The 21,304-nt window shown below is 41.2% G+C and overlaps 1 protein-coding gene across 21 annotated transcripts in view; it reads left to right on the forward strand.

Annotated features, from left to right (window-relative positions):
- Positions 1-21,304, forward strand: part of AKAP13 (A-kinase anchoring protein 13) — a 278,974-nt gene that overhangs the window by 84,381 nt on the left and 173,289 nt on the right. The window lies entirely within an intron of this gene.

Below are 21,304 nucleotides of genomic sequence, written 5' to 3' on the forward strand. Positions count from 1 at the left end.
CACGCCCACCAAGTCACACCCACAGAATCAGTAGTAAAAAAATTTGGATTTCACCATTGGTCCTGGGGTCACGTGATTCCCCCTTTGCGATAAGCAAAGTCAATGGGGAAGCCAGATTCACTTAACAACCATGTTACTAACTAAACAGTGCAGTGATTCACTTAAAAACGGTGGCGGGAAAGGTTGTAAAATGGGGCAAAGCTCACTTAACAACTGTCTTGCTCAGCAGCAGAAATGTGGGGCTCAATTGTGATCGTAAGGTGAGAACTACCTGTATATCATTCTCAGACTCGGACCGGATCGCCCAATCCGGTAGTGATGGAGGTGGGTGGTTCGGAGAACCGGTAGCAAAAATCCTTGCGCCCCCCCCGCCCCCCCCCATGCCCAGCTGAGCCGCACGATCATCAGAGGCTTTTTTTTTTACTTTTAAAAGCATTTTTTCTACAACCTCTTCGGCCAAAAAAATGCTTTTAAAAGTAAAAAAAAAAAAGCCTCTAATGATCGCGCGTCTTAGCTGGGATCGTCAAAGGCTTTTAAAAGAAAAAAACCCCTTTTTTTCTTTTAAATGCCTCTGACGATCCAAGCTGTGTTGCCTGATCGGCAGAGGCTTTTTAAAAAAGCCTCTGCCGATCAGGCAACTCAGCTAGGATCGTCAGAGCCTTTGAAAGCATTTTTTTACAACCTCTTTGCCGAAGAGGTTGTAGAAAAAATGGTTTTAAAAGTTAAAAAAAATATTGGCCACGCCCACCCAGTCACATTACTCCCCCCCAAGCCACACCCACAGAACCGGTAGTAACAAATTTTAGATTTCACCACTGCTTCAGATGCTTTTAAAAATTTATTTAGCATCTTGCATGAAGCCAAGCAATTGTGTCTTACAAACCATTGCTCATGATGTAGCATGATATATGAGTCCGATCCATGGCTTACAATCATTGGCATGATTTATTCACTAAATGGGATCTATCCAAACCATGGCTTACAACCCTGGTGTGTGAATTCCATCTTTCTTCTCCAACAAGTTTACATGTCTGCGTAATTTAAACCTGTTAGTACTTGAAATGAAAACAAAACAAAAGGGATTTCCAGCAAGTCCCTATACAGGGTTAAGTAATTCTGTGTTTATTCCTTAACAGAAGCCAACTTGGATCTTCTCCAACCATTAATACCTAGTGAACGTACTCTGATTGATGATAGTTTCACCTGCTGGCACCCATGGCTTTGTCTGATAATGTCACTCATCACCTCCTCCTCTCTGTTTAATGGGTACCCAGTCGGAGAGAAAGCTTATAATCAGGCAGCTTGAGAATGCATCAAATTATTGGGCAGCGCGTGCTTTAGAAATTATTAGGAAGAAATGTTTTGGATTTCCTGCCAACATAGCATCTCTGCAATTCATTAAAGCAGCCCAATGTTTCTCAGATCTCTTTGTATGCCTGAGAAAAGGTGCCATCATTTCTGCAATGACATTATTTTTGAGGACTTAAGCAGAAATTTGAAAAAATAGGACAGGCTGCCAGAGAGATGCCATGTTTGCACGAGATCTGAATCGTTTTCAAAGCAGGCACTGATAATTTTCTAAAAAAAAAACAAGGTCAGTTTTCTTGAGCTCCTGTCCACTGGCAGGACAAAACTATCCATGCACAACAGAAAGAAACTCATTGTCGGATTTGCCACAACTTAAACCTCTAAATAGATACGGTCCTTGGCTCCATTTGTTGAGAAAGGTATAATTTTATCAGAGATTAAGTGTATTGCAATACTTCATAGCCAAAACTGAGAATTGCCAGCCAAAATCCATAAATTCTACTTTTGCCTCCATAAACTATCTCTCACTGCCCACCCCAGTGTAACCAATCAGGTGTCAGACAATTTTTTTTTTCCATAATGGTTAGTCTTAAATCAGTTTGATGTGCAGCTCCCTCCTTCTTCCAGCTGTGTGACCTTGAGGCAGTGTCTCAAGGAGGCACAGAAGTTACTTTCGTTTCCCCAAGCATTCCCCCCTTCGTTCCCCAAGATCGTGGCAGTATGTCACTGCATATCAGAGAAGCACAAGCAAGCATAAGGTGGCAGTTGATACCCATTCGACTTGAAGAGCTTACAGTATCATTCCTCCAAATTTCCTAAAATGAGCTGGATGAAGACTTCAAATGCTCAATGAGAACACAATGCTGGCTGGAGGTTGTGGGCAGGAATGGAATGTCCTTGAAGAGGTTATGGCTGGCTGGACCAGGAGCATCCACTGCCAGAATAACTTGCTGTAGATGTATGTGTGTGTGTGTGTGTTTGTGTGTATGTGTATGCATGTGCAAGAAAGAGAGAGAATGAATCTCAAATTTGATTTTCAAATGCCAGAAATTTTAGCCCGGGATGGTAACCACTGACCCAAATTTTAAGGCTAGCTTGGCAGATCTTATAACTAAATCTGTGTTGATGGAGTAGATATTTTGGTGTTCTTTTGCTCTTTGTATTTTAATTAGTCATTGTTTTCTGATGCTGTCCTTTTTAATTATGGCTACAAATAAAAAACCTGTTCAGAATATTGACTGTTGGCTGGATTCCCTCATAATGCTGGATTTTAAATGAGAGTTTAAAAAGTGACTGGGTTCACCAAATCTGCTCATTTCAAACCAGGCCAACTCTTTTTTTTTTTTAAAGTTTTTTATTAATAATACAATTAAAAACATTGGACATGGTGTGACTTTCCGGTTTGAACATTTCCGTCAAGTTTTACCTTACAACAAATACAGTTCCTTTTTGCTATATAAGTATATTTTATTTTATTTATTTTTTATTTATTTATTATTCAAATTTCTATACCGCCCTTCTCCTTTCGCACTCAGGGCGGTGAACAGCCAAGATAAAAACATCTATACAAACATCACAGTTAAAAATAAAGTTAAAATAATTTATAAATTTGGCCCATAATTTAAAACTTGTCAATTAAAATCAATATTAAAATTTTAAAACTAACCCTAAAATCAAGACAGACCGGCTTCCATCAACCACAATTCAAACACATAAATTTTTTCGTCTGTGAAGGTTACATCAATACCAATTCCATTCATATTTGTCACAGAATACCAGCATAGATATTTCTAAACGTTCAACTTATTTATAATCCTTTATCCCAACATTCCTCCTCCTCTCCAACCAATGATACATTTTATTCCAGATTTCATAATAATCCGTCTCACTCTTATCTTTGAGTTCCAGCGTCAACTCTTATCTTTGAGTTCCAGCGTTGACTTGTCCATTTCAGCACAAGTCAATATCTTATTTAATAACTCTTCTTCTGAGGGGGGTCTCTTTTATTTTTCCAATTTTGTGTGAAAGCCAATCTTGCTGCAGGCCAACTCTTGTTGTTGTTAGTTGCGAAATCTTGTCCGCGACCCCATGGACAACTTTCCTCCAGGCCTTCCTGTCCTCTACCATCTCCCAGAGTCCATTTAAGCTGCTTCAATGACTCTATCCAGCCACCTCGTTCTCTGCCGTCCCATTCTTCTTTTGCCCTCAATCGTTCCCAGCATTAGGCTCTTCTCCAGGGAGTCTTTCCTTCTCATTAAGTGGCCAAAGTATTTGAGTTTCATCTTCAGGATCTGGCCTTCTAAAGAGCAGTCATAATAGGCCAAGTCTATTATGGCTTAATGGGATATGTGAGCCCAATTTAAATGAGATTCAGATAATTTAGCTTACAATTTGATCTGGAGCACTGGTTTTTAAAGGGAAGGTGGTTTGTCATAGAAGGTAGCAAAATCTTGAGGTCCGAAAGTAATAGAAAAATGCACATGGTGGATTTTGATTTGATTTAGTCTGGTTTCTAGTTAGGAAAGGATAAGCAGCTATTTAAGACCCTTTGTAGCCATCAGTAACTTCTCATATGCCAGAGGGTTCTGTAAAAGTTGAACATGCAGGCCCAGGAGCCCTAAACTCGGTGTGAAAAGCTTCTGCAAATCTTTATAGAATCTGGGCTTTCCACCAGATTTATGTCTCATTAAAAAAAATAACCTTCTTTGTGCACAGTAGTTCCTAATTAACTGAAGGGTGTGTGCCATTTTTCTTAGTACCCACTTAATGAACCTCCTTGCAAAATTTGCACCATTGGACAGGACATTTGCGTGCTTCTTTTTTCCATGAAAACCTGACGTTTTAAGCAGGTCTTTTCCAGGTCTGTTCTCAATTTTCACCTCTGCAAAGAAGGCAGGAAATTGTATTTGTCCTTTTCTTCTGGGCCCCTGTTGTTGAAAGTTTTTAGATCATCAGGCTCTGTTATGATTATGCCATTAAGCATGATTTTACACGCTTAAAAATAAATCTCCATTAAATGTGTGGAGTATTAAAATTGTGGCTGAGTCAGAGCAGATACCAGTATTTTTATCTTATACACTGTCACCACTTTAGGAATTATGAGGGTTGCAGCATAAGTCATGTTTATTTGTCAAGCATATATAAGATAACAGGTAAAAGTATAAACATAATTTGAATACATGAAAGGAGTAAGTAAAAAGGAATATTAGGACAGGGACGGTAGGCACGCTGGTGCACTTATGCACGCCCCTTACAGACCTCTTAGGAATGGGGTGAGGTCAACTGTAGACAGTTTAAGCTTGAAGTTTTGGGGGTTTGGGGAAGAAACCACAGAGTCAGGTAGTGCATTCCAGGCATTGACCACTCTGTTGCTGAAGTCGTATTTTCTGCAGTCTAGTTTGGATCGGTTTACCGTGAGTTTGTATCTATGATTTGCTTGTGTATTGTTGTGGTTGAAGCTGAAGTAGTCATTGACAGGAAGTACATTGTGGCAGATAATTTTATGTACTATGCTTAGGTCAGCATAGTTCTAAGTTGTCTAAACCCAAAATTTGAAGTCTGGTATAAGATATATGCCAGACTTTATATATACTTTATAGATTATAGCATAACTATATCTATAAAGCACCAATTGGGGAAGGCTGCTTTAAGGAACCCAAAAATTGACCGAGCTCCCTTGATATGATTTTGCAAGATTTTGGATAACTGGCAGCTTAAAAGAAGATTTGGTACTTATTTGCATGGCCAGAGGCAAGAGGTGTAAATTCTAAGTGGATGCCTTTAATGACTTTTCATTACACCAGTCAGGAAGAGTTGAAACGGTTCAAGAAACCTGGAGAAGGTTGGGTAGTATTCCATGACAATTGTATGAGTGTGTGTTTGTGTGCCTTTGAGTCAATGTTGACTCCTGGCAACTGCCTGAACAAGTCCCTGCAGTTTTCTTGGCAAGATTTTCGGAAGTGGTTTCTCCTTGCCTGCTTCCTAAGGCTGAGTGAGTGACTCAAAGTCATCCAGCTGGCTTCATGCCTGTGCCTAAGGTGGGACTAGAACTCATAGTCTGGTGCTTTAACCCCGATCCTAAACTGCCTCTTTTCTTGCCCATGCTTGCTCAAAAATTTTTTAAAAATATATCTGGGTCAGTTGTGGCCCCTAATTGGAGCAACGTTTCTATCTTCAGATTTTGCTTCATCTTATTAGAGTGGGATGGGATGGGATGGGATGGAATGGAATGGAATAGAAAAAATGGAATGGAATGGAATGGATTAGAATAGAAATAGGAATAGGAATAGGAATAGGAATAGGAATAGGAATAGGAATAGGAATAGAATAGAATAGAATAGAATAGAATAGAATAGAATAGAATAGAATAGAATAGAATAGAATAAATGGAATGGAATGAACTAGAATAGAAATAGGGTTTGGTAGAGGTAAGGGTAGAATAGAATGGAATGGAATAGACTAGAAGAGAAATAGGGTATGGTAGGAGTAGGGATAGGGATAGAATAGAATAGAATAGAATAGAATAGAATAGAATATAGAATAGAATAGAATAGAATAGAATAGAATAGAATAGAATAGAATAGAAAGAATAGAATAGAATAGTAATCATAAGCAAATATCAAAGTAATAATAATCATAATGATACCAATAAGAGAAGATAGTGGAACAGATGAGAAGGATAACAGTAATACAGCCACACTACATGGATAAATATACTTAGACATAAGATAGTAGTGTGGGAATTATGTGTTCAACAGTGATGGCATGAGGAAAAAAAACTTAAAAAAGCAATATTGTGAATATTGTTGGATTGGGATTCATAAACCAGTCCTGCAGAACTACAGTAGAGTTCCTTCTTTTTGAGTTTAAAGGTAAATGTAAGTGGTGGTTTGGTTTGGAAAATGCCAGACTTTCTTTCTTTTTTTTACCATTATTCAGTTGGATGGCTTTACCTTTCAATTCTTTCTTGACTCAATGACCTGAGTCAGTTGAACAATTTTGCTGCTGCATACAATGATGTACACTAATCATTCTTGCAAAATAGGGAGAATTACACGGGGCATTCTCGAGAAGGGGAAAGACGCTAGTGAGGAAAAATCAAGTTCCATTATTATGATTGCAGCCTGAACCTTTTTATACACCTGTTCACTTCAGTAATGTTGCTCTTCAATTTTAAATGAGGAGAAGAAGATGAGTAGCTCCTAACCATTTGGACATCAGAATGTTTTTTTTTTTAAAAAAAAAAGAAGAAGAAAAGAGTGATTTTCAGAAGAGAAGAAGACAGGAAAGTACCTTCACCATGCAATCTTAGGAAAAAAATGGAAAAGAGTTGAAGTACAACTCTTGACATAGTGTATTCTACCTCCAAGATAAAAGGATCCGTCTCCTTTGAGTGAACTTTAAGTTCTGATGACTTTATGTACACATCGATTTGACTTTTTTTTGGAAATGTATAGAAGCGATTTGCCATTAGCTTCTTATTTGTATCTGCCATCCTAATATAATATATAGTACAGGGATTTAGGCTCCCATTCAACTACTTGGATTACCTAAGGGACGTGGTGGCTCAATGGCTAAGACGTTGAGCTTGTCAATCGAAAGGTCGGCAGTTCAGCGGTTCAAATCCCTAATGCTGTGTAACGGGGTGAGCTCCCATGACTTGTCCCAGCTTCTGCCAACCTAGCAGTTTGAAAGCACGTAAAAAATGCAAGTAGAAAAACAGGGACTACCTTTGGTGGGAAGATAACAGCATTCTGTGCACCTTTGGCGTTTAGCCATGCTGGCCACATGACCACGGAGACGTCTTTGGACAGCGCTGGCTCTTCGGCTTTGAAACGGAGATGAGCACCGCCCCGTAGAATCGAGAACGACTAGCACATATGTGCAAGGGGAACCTTTACCTTTACCAACTACTTACCAGTTCTAACTATGCTTAGTTCTTTTTGAGCTCATCCAGTCTTGTTTAGGTACTGCCATAGCTAGGTCTACTGCTAAGAAAACTAGAAAAAGCAGGGTGGAGGAAGGATTAATTCACTTGCAATTGCAGGAGGTATCTTTCCCTTAGGGGGAACCACATTTTTAAACATGTACCAATAATTCTAGATGGGACCGTTTTCTCCCTATCTCTTGGTTACTATTTTGTCCAGTACATCTATTTAGAAAATTCATAAGCCAGTTTTGTCTAGTGTTTAAGGCACCAGGCTATAAACCTGGAGACTGTGAATTCTAGTTGCACCTAAGTTATAAAAGACAGCTGGCTGACCTTTGGCCAATCAGCAGGAGATGTAAGTTCTAGTCATGGAAGACAGCTGGCTGACCTTGGGCCTGTCTCTGTCTCTCAGCCCAACTCGCTTCAAAGGGTTGTTATGGTGAAAACAGGAGGAGGAAGCTGGGTTGGATCTGTTCATCGCCTTGAATTAGTTGTAAAAAATAATAAAGGCGAGATACGTAAAATAAATAATTTTTTTAAAAAAATCTCCAGCCTGACCTTGCCCAGTTATTCTAATATCTCTCTTGTATAAATCTAGTCCTAGAATTAAGTCAATTTTCTTCCATTGAGAGGGAAAGAAAAGATTTCTCCATTGAGTAGGACAACTAACCAAGGAACGGCTGAAGAAATTAAGATTGTGTCAGCCAGCTAGAATCGCTGAAGTAGAAATACTGTCAAACCTTCATACATTTGCATGGATGTTAAAAAAACCCACCTAATTCTCATGTTGCTTTTAGAGATGGTACCCATGTTTCTTAGAAGAGATATAATTTAGTCCGGGGTGTGTGTGTGTGAGGTTTGCACTGTAATATTGGTATTTCCCCCTTTTTTTGTATTTAGATTTATATGTATTATGTTTGTATTATTTGTATTCAAAATAAAAAATATTATTTAAAAAAAAGAGATATAACTTAGAAGGATCCTTCCCTTGAGGTGACGATGTGGGAGCTTCAAGTTATAATTTTGAAGACACTTACATCAACTTTCTTTCATATTAGTTAGTGTACTTCTTAACATCTATAGTGGGGACTTGATGGCTCAGTGGCTAAGACGCTGAGTCGATCGAAAGGTCGGCAGTTTGGCGGTTCGAATCCCTAGTGCCGCGTAACAAGGTGAGCTCCCGTTCCTTGTCCCAGCTTCTGCCAACCTAGCAGTTCGAAAGCACGTACAAAATGCAAGTAGAAAAATAGGGACCGCCTTCGGTGGGAAGGTAACAGCGTTCCGTGCGCCTTTGGCGTTTAGTCATGCCGGCCACATGACCACGGAGATGTCTTCGGACAGCACTGGCTCTTCGGTTTTGAAACGGAGATGAGCATCGGCCCCTAGAGTCAGGAACGAGTAGCACATATGTGCGGGGGGAACCTTTACCTTTACCTTTTACATCAACTTTCTTTCATATTCTTTTAATAGTAGGATGGGCACAGGATTAGTGTACATCCTACTAACATCTATGGCATTGATAAAAATAGAAGAAAGGAGGAGGTGGCATTGATCTCTCGATCTCTCTCTCTCTCTCTCTCTCTCTCTCTCTCTCTCTCTCTCTCTCTCTCTCTGTCTCTGTCTCTGTCTCTGTCTCTGTCTCTGTCTTTCAATACACTTGTCCATCCCCCCCCACCTCCCCCAGCCACTGCTTCAGCTGCTGGCTGACCTTCTGAATTGCAGGATGCAACTTACTTTAAGCCGGGACAGGATACAGCTGGAAAAAGAACTATGGCTCTCCGTGGGTGTCTTTTGCAATCAAAAGTGGACAAGGCTGACTCAGGAAGAGTTTTCATTTAAATTAGCTTCTGCTTTTCAATTCTGAAAGGCTTGTCTGCAGTCCAAGATGGCTGTGTTTATTTTCTGCCTCCTCGGTGTTTTTGCTGATGGCAGGACTTGCTTTCCAGGCCTCGAATCCTGATGAGATGTGTGCTTTTTAAAATAAATCCCTTTCTCCCCCCCCCAACCCCCTAATATCTTGGTCTTCAGCGTGATTAAGTGGCAAGGATTTTGACAGTCTTCCAGCGAAAATAAAAGTCCAAAATATTTTCACCCACTTGTCATGCGTTGCTATTTATGGCTGGCGGCTGATGATCTTCCCATTCTCTAGAAATTCCTCTATTCATGTTAGGCATTGGGGGGAGGTGATTAGTTCAAGCTTGATGCATTTAATTTTAAATATTAATGCCAAGAGTATATTTTTGGTGTTTTGGTGAGCGACATTTACATAACAATTATCTGAGTATGCGATGTGAGTGTATTTGGATTCTTAATGTGGGTCTGCTTAGATTCTTCAAAAGGTTTTTAATATACCATCCTACGTTCCTGGCACTGTGGAGGAATGATCTTTTTTTTTTCCATCAAAAGTGGTGTGTCAACTTCTGATGTAGCTGGCATGGTCTGGGAGGTTTTTGATCTTTTGCTGATTGAAGCCAGAGAAATGTTCATAGAACATAGAACATTTTCTAAACTACTTTTGGACCTGCTTGCTCAGAATTCTGTGAGATTTTATCTCAACTCATTTAGTGTACGCTCGTTGAGAAAGTCTCCCTTGCTAGAATCCTTTAAGACTACAGATTAATCAGCTATTATCATTTTATTGCGGATACGTGTGTGTTTGTTGGGAAGGGGTGGCCTGAGATGAGTGTGTCTACTTCGTTGTACTTCTGCTGCTTGAGGTAGCTTTGTTGCCCTTGGAGAATTCACCTTCTGCCTTCTGAATGTTGTCAGAGGCATCACAATCTATTTATCTATTTCAAATCTCTTTATCTCATTTTTCTATTAAAAACACTTTGGAAGTCTAGCCAAAATAAATCAAGCGAAGACTTTCTAAACTAAAAATCCCATCTAGCACCTAGATTTTGGAAAGCTCGGCGTACGTCTCTCCCATAGAAAAAGTACATGTGGCTTATAAAATGGGAATGAATTTTTAATATTTTCCTCCTTATATAAAAAGGTCTGCTTTGTGAGTGGAAGAGATAATAGGGGAAGAAAATGTCTAGGTGGCATCCTCTGGCATGTGGCAGATCTAACCAGCTCGGAAATGGCTCACATATGCGTGCCTTCCAGAATTGCAAACAATATCTTTCCTCCCCGCAAGGCCTAGACATCCTGAGGTCACTTCCTGAAGCAGGATTTAAGAGCAGTCTTCCCAATGCAATAGTCTAGTCCAGTGATGGCTAACCTTTTTGCTGTCGCATGCCAAAAGCGGGGGGAGCGTGGGGGGTCACGACCCCTCCGTGCTCCTCCCGCTTTTGGCACGTGGTGGCAAAAAGGTTACCAGTGGGCCTCGTAGGCCCGTTGTTCACCCTCCCCAGGCTCCAGAGGCTTTCTTGGAGCCTGGAGAGGGCGAAAACGGCCTCCCCCATCCCCGGAGGCTCTCCAGAGGCCAGAAACAGCTCGTTTCCCGACTTCCGGTGGGCCTGGAAGGCCCGAAAATCAGCTGGCCAGCACGCGCATGCATGCTGGAGCTGAGCTAGGGCAACGCTGGCGTGCCCACAGATATGGCTCCGCATGCCACCTGTGGCACGCGTGCCATACGTTTGCCATCATGGGTCTAGTCTCTCTGCCATTGTTCATTGGTACTTCCCAAGTCTGGTTCTAAAGTCGAGCTGCTGTTGCTTGTGGTTGACAGGGGTGTGGTTGATTGTATCGACCCATTGCTTCTTTTGACCCTGTATTATTCATTCATTTTTTTATTCATTCATTTATTTATTTGTCAAGTACGTATTAGATAATATATATAAGTATAAGCATGAATTGATACATTTAATTAATATGAATAAAAGGGGACATTAGGACAGGGACGGAAGGCACACAGGTGCGCTTATGCACGCTCCTTACAGACCTCTTAGGAATGGGGTGAGGCCAACAGTAGACAGTCTAAGGTTAAAGTTTTGGGGGGTTTTGGGATGAGACCACAGAGTCAGGTAGTGCATTCCAGGCATTGACCACTCTGTTGCTGAAGTCGTATTTTCTGCAATCGAGTTTGGAGCGTTTGTATCTATTGTGTGCTCGTGTATTGTTGCGGTTGAAGCTGAAGTAGTCATTGACAGGAAGGACGTTGTGGCAGATAATTTTATGAGGTATGTTTAGGTCAGACCGAAGGCGGCGTAGTTCTAAGGCTTCTAAGCCCAGAATTTCAAGTCTGGTGGCATAAGGTATCCTGTTGTGAGCAGAGGAGCAGAATCTTGAATTCTGTCCCATGTGATTTTTATGGATTGCATTTTTGGGGCCCAATGCCTGAAATAAAGTTCCGTCTGCCTGTCCTAGTACGAGCGGGCTGTTTTCCAGAAGCAAAACATGAACTGGCGGTTCATCACACTGAAAATCGTATCCGCTTAGGAAACCCCTTTGAAGACCACCAGTGAAAGGAAGGAAGCTCCCTTTCAATCCATTTTGTTTCTGAATGGGGACTCAAATTGCTTCCATGCCTTTGCCCTGCGCTTCATGATGTTCCTTTCCCCCCTCCTTTGAAAACATCCTTATTTAACATCAGGGATGGAGTACAATGGCTTTTTTGTTTACACTTCAGCTGGCAACCCCCTCCTCTTTTTCCTACCATCCATCTATAGTGTTTCTTCCCCTTCCCCTTGGCCCCCCACCATTGCTCTTTGCTGGAATACCTTGGTTAGGAACAAAGGGGTTCCTATTTGTATTTTTTTCGGGGGGGGGGGTGGCTCAGGAAATCCTCCCTGTATCAACAAGGAGTTTTCCAAATGCAAAACTTGTCCAGCTGCTTGGAATGGTTCATTGTAGCCATCCCTGGCTCATCCTGGTCATCTTGACCAGTACTTTGCGGTGAATTAAAGGTTTTTTGTTTTTTTTTGTAATCAGTGTGTGTGAGACAATTTTACAAAATTTTGATTGATCGTACTATGAAGGGAGAGGGGAACGTGACTTGCGTGACGTGAAAACATACATCGCTTGTATCCATTTATTTATTTATTTATTTATTATTTTGTCAAGCGTGTATTAGATAACAGATATCTAATATCTTTAATATCTAACAGATAACCATGATTTGATTACATGAAATGGATACGGATAAAAAGGGAACATTAGGATAGGGACGGTAGGCACATTGGTGCGCTTATGCACGTCCCTTACTCTTAGGAATGGGGTGAGGTCAACAGTAGACAGTCTAAGTTTAAAATTTGGGGGGTTTGGAGATGAAACCACAGAGTCAGGTAGTGCATTCCAGGCATTGACCACTCTGTTGCTGAAGTCGTATTTTCTGCAATTGAGTTTGGAGCAGTTTACCTTGAGTTTGTATCTATTGTGTGCCTGTGTCCTGTTGCGGTTGAAGCTGAAGTAGTCATTGACAGGTAGGACATTGTAGTGGATAATTTTATGTACTACGCTTAGGTCAGACCGAAGGCAGCGTAGTTCTAAATTGTCTAATCCCAAAATTTCAAGTCTGATGGTATAAGGTATTCTGTTGTGAGCAGAGGAGTGGAGGACTCTTCTCATGAAATATCTTTGGACAATATAAATAAAATATCTTTTACTTTTGAAGTACAGGTTTTAAGGGACAGGTCCTCGGTTTGACAGGCACTAAATGGTCAGATGGAGAGGAAGTTCAGATGAAAAAACATACTGATTTGCATTCAAAGTCTGATAAATTTATATCTGTTAACCTGAGAGTTTGTGGCACCCACGGACATAGATCCGTGCAAACCTTAACATCTGTGGTTTGTCTCGGATTTTGTGGGCACTTCACAAAACATGCCTATGTAGTTTTCTTGGCTGCCAGACAGAAATAGTTTACCCATGCTTTCTTTTGGATAGTTTGCATGACTTTTCTGATACAAAAGCTCTTGTTACTCCTAAGAGGTTTTCATCCATCTTCTTAATCAGGCATGGTCCTGGAGAGCCCGGCTACAGTTGGCAAGGTGCTGCCACCTGGTGAGACATCTGTAAATTGATTTAAACAGGAAACGTACAGTGAATTTTTACTATTATGGGGAAAGGGGGTTTCCAATTGTTATTTCTTTATTTGAAAGATTTGGTAGTTAACAGCAGGAATGGAGAACAACTAGGTTTCCAGGTGTCATTGTGCTGCAACAGGTCAACACCACGTGGAGAGTGTGTGGGTCCTTGCCAGGGGTGAAATGCTCCTGGTTCGGACCAGATCGTCCGAAGAAGAATCTTAAGCTTAGAAGTGTATTTTGTACTCCCATAGAATTCTTGAGCCTTGAGTACAGTTGACTCATAACAGTTCATATAATGACCATTCGAAGTTACAAAAGCATTGAAAAAAACCTGACTTATGACCATTGTCCATACTTAACGACTATTTGCAGCATTCTCATGGTCACACGATCAAAATTTAGGCAACTTGGCAACTGACTCATATTTATGACAGTTGCATTGTCCCGGGGTCATGCAATCACTTTTTGCAACCTTCTGACCAGAAAGGTCAATGGGGAAGCCAGATTCATTTAACAACCATGTTCCTAACTTAACAACGGCAGTGACCCACTTAACAACAGTGGCAAGAAAAGTCATAAAATGAGACAAAACTCACTTAACAAATGTCTTACTTAGCAACAGAAATTTTGCTGAATTTGGGCTCAACTGAGGTTGTAAGTTGTGGACTACCTGTATAACTGTGGGTCTCCATTTGTTGTTGTTAGTTGCGAAGTCGTGTCCGACCCACCGAGACCCCATGGACAACGTTCCTCCAGGCCTTCCTGTCCTCTGCTATCCTCTGGAGTCCGTTTAAGCTCACGCCGACTGCTTCCGTGATTTCATCCAGCCACCTCGTTCTCTGCCGTCCCCTTCTTCTTTTGCCCTCAATTTGTCCCAGCATTAGGCTCTTCTCCAGTGAGTCCTTCCTTCTCATCAAGTGGCCAAAGTATTTGAGTTTCATCTTCAGGATCTGGCCTTCTACAGAGCAGTCAGGGTTGATCTCCTCGTATCTCCATTACGTCTTCATAAACTATAATACTCTCCCTTCTTTTGGCATTTATCCCAGTGCAACCTTCTCTTGCACAGATCTGTTCTTAAATTGTTTGGCAGGCTTTGTGTTCCCCTTTGCTAAGTCTAACCACCATTAGATGCTTTGAAAAGTATATAACATTCTCGTCTATTTCCATACATACTGTACTTAAAATAATTTGTCCGACATCTGCCATTTGGCTTGCCTGCTCAAATCATAGATCAGGAATGTGGCTGTGTTCCCCTTCGCTGCAGACTCGTACATTAAATACATTTAAATAAAATGCTTGGCTTGCATTTTGAAAACAAAGCAAATTTTTGGAGGACTCTTGATTATCATCTCTCAACTTGGAAAGGGTGCATTTATCCCTGAAATAAGAGCAGCTTTAGTGTTATGGAGGCAGCAACGGATTATTGACCCATGGTAATCTTCTGGACAATCTATGAGGATTTGGTGGTGGGGAGTTTATCAGATTGAGTTGGAAGGGACCTTGTAGGTCTTCTAGTCCAACCCTCTGGGTGGAAACTAATCAAGGAGAGAAGCAACTTAGAACTAAGGAGAAATTTCCTGACAGTTAGAACAACTAATCAATGGAAAAACTTGCCTCCAGAAGTTGTGAAGACTCCAACACTGGAAGTTTTTAAGATGTTGGATAACCATTTGTCTGAAGTGGTGTAGGGTTTCCTTCCTAAGCAGGGGGTTGGACTAGAAGACCTACAAGGTCCCTTCCAATTCTGATATTAGAATAGAATAGAATAGAATAGAATAGAATAGAATAGAATAGAATAGAATAGAATAGAATAGAATAGAATAGAATAGAATAGAATAGCAGAGTTGGCAGGGACCTTTTAGGTCTTCTAGTCCAACCTCCTGCCCAGGCAGGAAGCCCTACACCACTTCAGACAAATGGTTATCCAACATCTTCTTAGATTAGATTAGATTCCAGGAGACTCAGTGTGTGTGGCTGGGACAGTCGTCCCTTGAAGGAGGGTTTTAGGTGTGTTAAAACACCTGGGAATGATTTGGGACTGTAATGGAGTGTAAGAACAACCTTGGAAGAATGGGAGGAAAAAGTACTGCCGGCATAGATAAGAGCCGGCATAGCCCACAGCTGCATGATGGGAAGAGACAAAACCAATTTAGAAAGGACCCTCCCTAACTTACCATGTGATAAAATGAGCTGGCTGAAGACCTTTTACTTTCAGACTTTCCAAGGTTCTGCTAAAGTAGCTCTACAGTAGAAGATAATTCTTACATTCATCTTGTCCTGTTTCCTACTTGGGACAACCTAATTTTTTTTACAAGGAGGACTGATATCACTTGAAGTAAAGTAGAACACAAAAAAAGGTAGGCAGAAGTAACTTTTAAACCAATCCTTGGGGGAAGCAGCTGGTTTGGAAGCATCAAAATATGTTAACAAATGCTAAAAGAATAAGAGCAGTTTTGGGAAGTGCTTGGTTGTTTCAGTAAAAAAAACATAATGAAAAGAAGGGTATGAAAAAGATTTATACCATCATTTGAAAAAGAACATGGTACAGTATATGGTTGTTTATATGCCAATGCCAGAAGTCCCTGATCCTCATGCGCCAATAAGAGTGCTTGTAAAGAAGAACAGAATTAAAAGTGGTGGAAAGGACAGAGCTAGCAAGGGAGGAAGGAGGGACTGGGAGAAATATTGCATTTATATCAAGAAGACTAGATTCCTCCATAAAATAATTATGGGTTGCAACATTTACTCCTAAGCGTAAAATACTTCTAGGGATATGTTGGACTGTTAAAAAAAAATACTGATTTTAATTTTTTAAATTTTAAAAGAAAGTAGGGAAGCATGCTTAGAGGTTCTAATGGTGGACCAATAAATTGATGGAAAAGAGATGTTTCACAGAGTACCAGAGTTGGAAGGGACCTTGGAGGTCTTCTAGTCCAACCCCCTGCTCAGGCAGGAGACCCTATGCCATTTCAGACAAATGACTGTCCAATGATGCGCAGGAAAGCTCAAGAGATCTAGAGCTCTTTGCCCCTGTTCATGCTCAGCTCGGATTTCAAAATGTAAGAAAAGGTTAACCGAATCCAGGAAGCATGGTTTTCTAGCATGCTTCCTGTAAAAATTAAGGCAGGTGTCTTAAATTATTTCAAAAATTAAAACTGCCAAAGTGAGAAGAAGAACAAAATAGGGGAAGGACTGTGATTAAAAAAAAAAAGTGAAGGTCAATAAAAGGAATGCAAAAAAAAAAAAAAACGGAGGGAAAGGAGGAAGGAATAAATTACACAGTCTTGATTGCATGTACTTGATACTCAAAAGGCAAATTTTATAGAAAAGATATAGAAAAAAGAAAGCAGGGATATGAAAGAGTTAGACTTTGTTAGGTGGTTGTCTGCCATAGCAAAAAAAATATTGGATTAGAATAAGAAAGTGGCTTGAAGAGATAACCAAATAACAAATGGAACTGAAACCGGAAACATTCCTATTAGACATACTTACAGAAAATTATGATTAAAAAAATACAATACTTAATATTACATGCCATAACTGCAGCCAGAATTGTGTTTGCGCAGAACTGGAAGAATAATACTATACCATCAGAGGAAAGTGCAGTAAGAAAAGTGCTATGTGCTGAGATGGATAAACTAACAAAAGAAATAAAAGATAAAGGAGAAAGGGAATATTATTTGGTATGGAATGAATGGTATACATGGTTAGAGGATAGGTGCAAAAGATAAGAAAACATAAAAGAAAGAAGACTTGGGAGTTAGAAAATAGGAATAAATCTGTATAAATATATAGGACACAAAAATGTATGTTTATAAATTAGTATATTAATATGTTAATATGTATAAAGGATAATGGAACCACATGTATAGATATATAGATGTAAGGTGGAAAAATGGATATATAGTGGATGTATACCGATGCTGAAATGTTGCAAAGAGGAAAACTGTTAAAAACTTTTTAAAACTCTTTAATATTTTTTTTTTAAAGAAAGAGTTAGGCTTTCCTGATGGAAAATCAATGACCTTGATCTGATCATTAGTGGGATAAAAATGTAAATATTGGGTATAAATACTGGGATCTTTGCCAAACCTTTAGCTGTGGATTTCAACTGTCCCTGGAATATAAGGAAGCTCAATATATTGCAAAAGACTAAATCCAGAGCCTAACCATTATAAACCTAGGACACTTAAGTTCTCGTCCCTTCCTTCCTTCCTTCCTTCCTTCCTTCCTTCCTTCCTTCCTTCCTTCCTTCCTTCCTTCCTTCCTTCCTTCCTTCCTTCCTTCCTTCCTTCCTTCCCCTCTGTTGGTCCTTCTACCTCAGTATTTCAATAACAGCAACTTCCCAGGGATTTCTCCTAACCCATATAAGAAATCCTGGGAATTGGACTGGCCTGCCAGAGGTCAAGAGCCCTGACCCTGATCCCTAACAGCTGGGCTTGGCAGTGAAGATGACTCATAGGCCAATGATTCTGTAGCTGAGATTCTTTTATAATTCCACACCCTTCAAAAACTCTCTTCTCCCACATCCTCAAATTCAGAAGCGGACAAATACAGATGTCATCCAATAACCCATCCGTCTTGCCACAACCAGAGTTTAGACTATGAGCGCAGTCTCTTTTAGATGCATTATTTCTAGACGGGGATGTGGCTGCATTTTTTAAAGACTATTCTTAAGCTCAATTTTAAAGTTTTCTTGGCAACAGCATGGAAGTGGTATGCTCTTGTCTTCTCTTACAGTGCTTGGACATCCCACTTTAGTGTTCCTCGTACAGGTATTAACTAAGAGAATTGAGACCAGAAAATCCATTGTTAAGCAATGTTGGAAGTTGAAAAACCAGATGATTGTGCTGGTTAACCATGACGGTTTTGGCACTTCCTGACAGTTAGAACAATTACCGTAATCATTGGAATGACTTGTCTCCAGAAGTTGTGAATGCTCCAACACTGGAGGTTTTTAAGAAGAGATTGGACAGCCTTTTGTCCGGAATGGTTATAGGGCAGTGATGGTTAACCTTTTTGGTGCCGAGTGCCCAAAGCTCGCATGCAACTCGCGCAAATGCACATACGGGTGCCCGAACTCCTAAAATGCGATATGAGCACCCCCCATGCATGCGCCCTGCACCCCCTATGCCCCATTTTGGCTTTCAGGTTGGTGCAGGAAGCTTTCCAGGCCCAAAATGGGGCACGGGGGGGGGCGTGTGCATGAACTCCCAAAATACAATGCGAGCACCCCCTGCACATGCGCCCCGCCCCCCATGCATGGACCCCACCCACTGCTCATGCGCGGCAGAGACCCAAAGACCAGCTGGCTGGTGGGAGGTGTATGCACATGCGTGGTGGAGCTGGGCTGGCGCAACGGCTGGTGTGCCCACAGAGAGGGCTCTGCGTGCCATAGGTTCGCCATCACGGTTATAGAGCAGTGATGGTTAACCGTCTTGGCACCGAGTGCTGAAACTGGAGCGCGCGCTGGAGCGCTTGAACCTGGAAGAGAGCAGATGGCTGGTGCACATGCGTGCGGTGGACAGCTGCTCTACTGGGTTCCCGTCGCGCGCATGTGCGCTGGCCAGCTGCTCTCTTCTGGGTTCGCGCGGAACCCGAAAGAGAGCAACTGGCCAGTGGGAATGCACACCGGACCAGCTGGCCAGCACACATGCGCATGACGGAACCCGGAAAAGCAGCTGCGATGGCACGCATGCCCACAAAGAGGGCTCTACGTGCGACCTCTGGCACACATGCCATAGGTTCACCATCACGGGTATAGAGTCTCCTACTTGAGCAGTGGCTTGGATTAGGAGACCCACAAGGTCTCTTCCAACTCTCTTATTTCTTTCTTTATTATTTATTTATTTATTTATTATTTAAATTTTTATACCACCCTTCTCCCGAGGGACTCAGGGCGGTGCACAGCCACAATAAAACAACGTATCTCCGTAAAATTTAAAAACAATTTAAAACATATTAAACAATTTGGCCCTTATATTAAAAAACTAAAAAACTAAAACACCCATTAAAATTCGTTATTTTAAGCCAGCCCAGCCTGTTGAAACAGTAAAGTCTTAAGGGCACGGCGGAAGGTACGTATGTCGGGGATCTTATGTATCTCCGGGAGGAGTTCATTCCAGAGGTCAGGTGCCCCCACAGAGAAGGCTCTCCCCCTGGGGGGGTCGCCAGTCGACATAGTTTGGCTGCCGGTACCCTGAGGAGTCCCTCTCTGTGGGAGCATATTGGCCGGTGGGAGGCTATCGGTGGCAGAAGGCAATCTCGTAAGTACCCAGGTCCTAAGCCATGGAGTGCATTAAAGATGGTAACCATCACCTTGAATTGCACCTGGAAGACCAGTTATTCTGCTAACTGTTAACCTTCCCAACCTAATATTCCACCCCATCCCCAGAGTTATGTTACACCACAACTCCCATCATCTCCAACTATCATAAGTTAGAAAATCAATGATTTTAGGCATCATCGCGAACCTATTTTTAAAATCAATCTTTTAGATGGAAATCTTTTGCATCCATATTGGTTGTGTCTCTAGCTATAAAACTCTACCTCCTGCTATTACTGTCTCCCCTGCTACCACCAGAGGAAGTGGGGTGAGGGAAGAGAAAAAAAAAAAAAACGATTCTGCCAGAGCAGAGCGTTTGTTTTTATTAAAACTACCCGGGCAAATTGTCTGCAGAGTTTATCTGGCCAAAAGAAACATGAGTACCGTATCACTAACAATTGTTAGGACGCTCTTCTGCAAAGGCCATACAAGGAGAAGTTTTATCAGATTTTTGCAAATGTTTAAAGGGCAGTTAATAATCAAGCTTTGCACGAGCTTGGAGCCATCAAGGTAAGAGAGCACCAAGTATGGTTATGCTGTGTTGGGTCTTAAAAGCGTCTGTGGCTTTGACAAATCTTAGAGGGCTTCACTGAACTCAACAGAGCTCCAGCAAGACCGCCTAGTATGTTTTGAGAGAGAGAGAGATTTGCACAGCGTAATCCGTTTGTTAAAAATGTGCTTAACTGTGTCTTGTTAAGCGTAGGCCTTGTTCTCTTGGCCAAACTCAGGGTAACTCGGAGCGCACGTGTCTCCAGGTTCTTCACGTTCTGAGACTTTAGGAGAATGTGTATACAAATGTACATCATGAACATTCTTTAAAGCTCTTTTTTTCTCTCCCCCACCTCCTCCAAAACTGTTTTGGGGTTGCCTGGCTAGAATTCTACTTTTGATTAACAATAATAGGAATAGGAATAGGGGTAGGGTAGGGTAGGGTAGAGTAGGAGTAGGAGTAGGAGTAGGAGGAGTAGGAGTAGGAGTAGGAGTAGGAGTACATAGCATAGCATAGCTTCTTCATGTCTGCCGCGCCTTGGTGGCGCAGCAGACTAAAGTGCTGTTAAGTAGCACCAGCTGCCTGCAATTACTGCAAGTTCAAATCTCATCAGGCTCAAAGTTGACTCAGCCTTCCATCCTTTCGAAGTAGGTAAAATGAGGACCCGGATTGTGGGGGCAATAAGCTGACTTTGTATAAAAACCAACACCGCTTAGGGTGGGCCAAAAAAGCCCTACTAAGCAGGTATATACAAAAGTATGAAGGCTATTGCTTAACGCATTGTAAGCCACCCTGAGTCCCCGGAGAAGGGTGGCATATAAATCGAACCAATAAATAAATAAATAAATAGCATAGCATAGCATAGCATTCTTTATTGGCCAAGTGTGGTTGGACACACAAAACACAATCTCAAAATATAACCCATACATAATCAAAATCAACAATAATAAACAATAGCTTTTCTTTTCTTTATTTATTTAGGTTTGTTAATCTCGTATTTTATTTATTTCCTGCCTTTATTGTTTTTGCAAGTAACTCAAGGCAGCAAGCATACCAATGTAGCTTCCTCCCCCTATTTTTTTTTTTTTAAAATTTGATTTATATGCCGCCCTTCTCTGGAGACTCAGGGCGGCTTACAATGCGTTAAGCAATAACCTTCATACTTTTGTATATTTATACAAAGTCAGCTTATTGCCCCCACAAACTGGGTCCTCAATTTACCTACCTTAGAAAGGATGGAAGGCTGAGTCAACCTTGAGCCTGGCGAGGTTCGATCTTAC

This window comes from Pantherophis guttatus, chromosome 13 (genome assembly GCF_059756535.1).
Source record: "Pantherophis guttatus breed Tessera chromosome 13, ASM5975653v1, whole genome shotgun sequence".
Lineage (NCBI taxonomy): Eukaryota > Metazoa > Chordata > Lepidosauria > Squamata > Colubridae > Pantherophis > Pantherophis guttatus.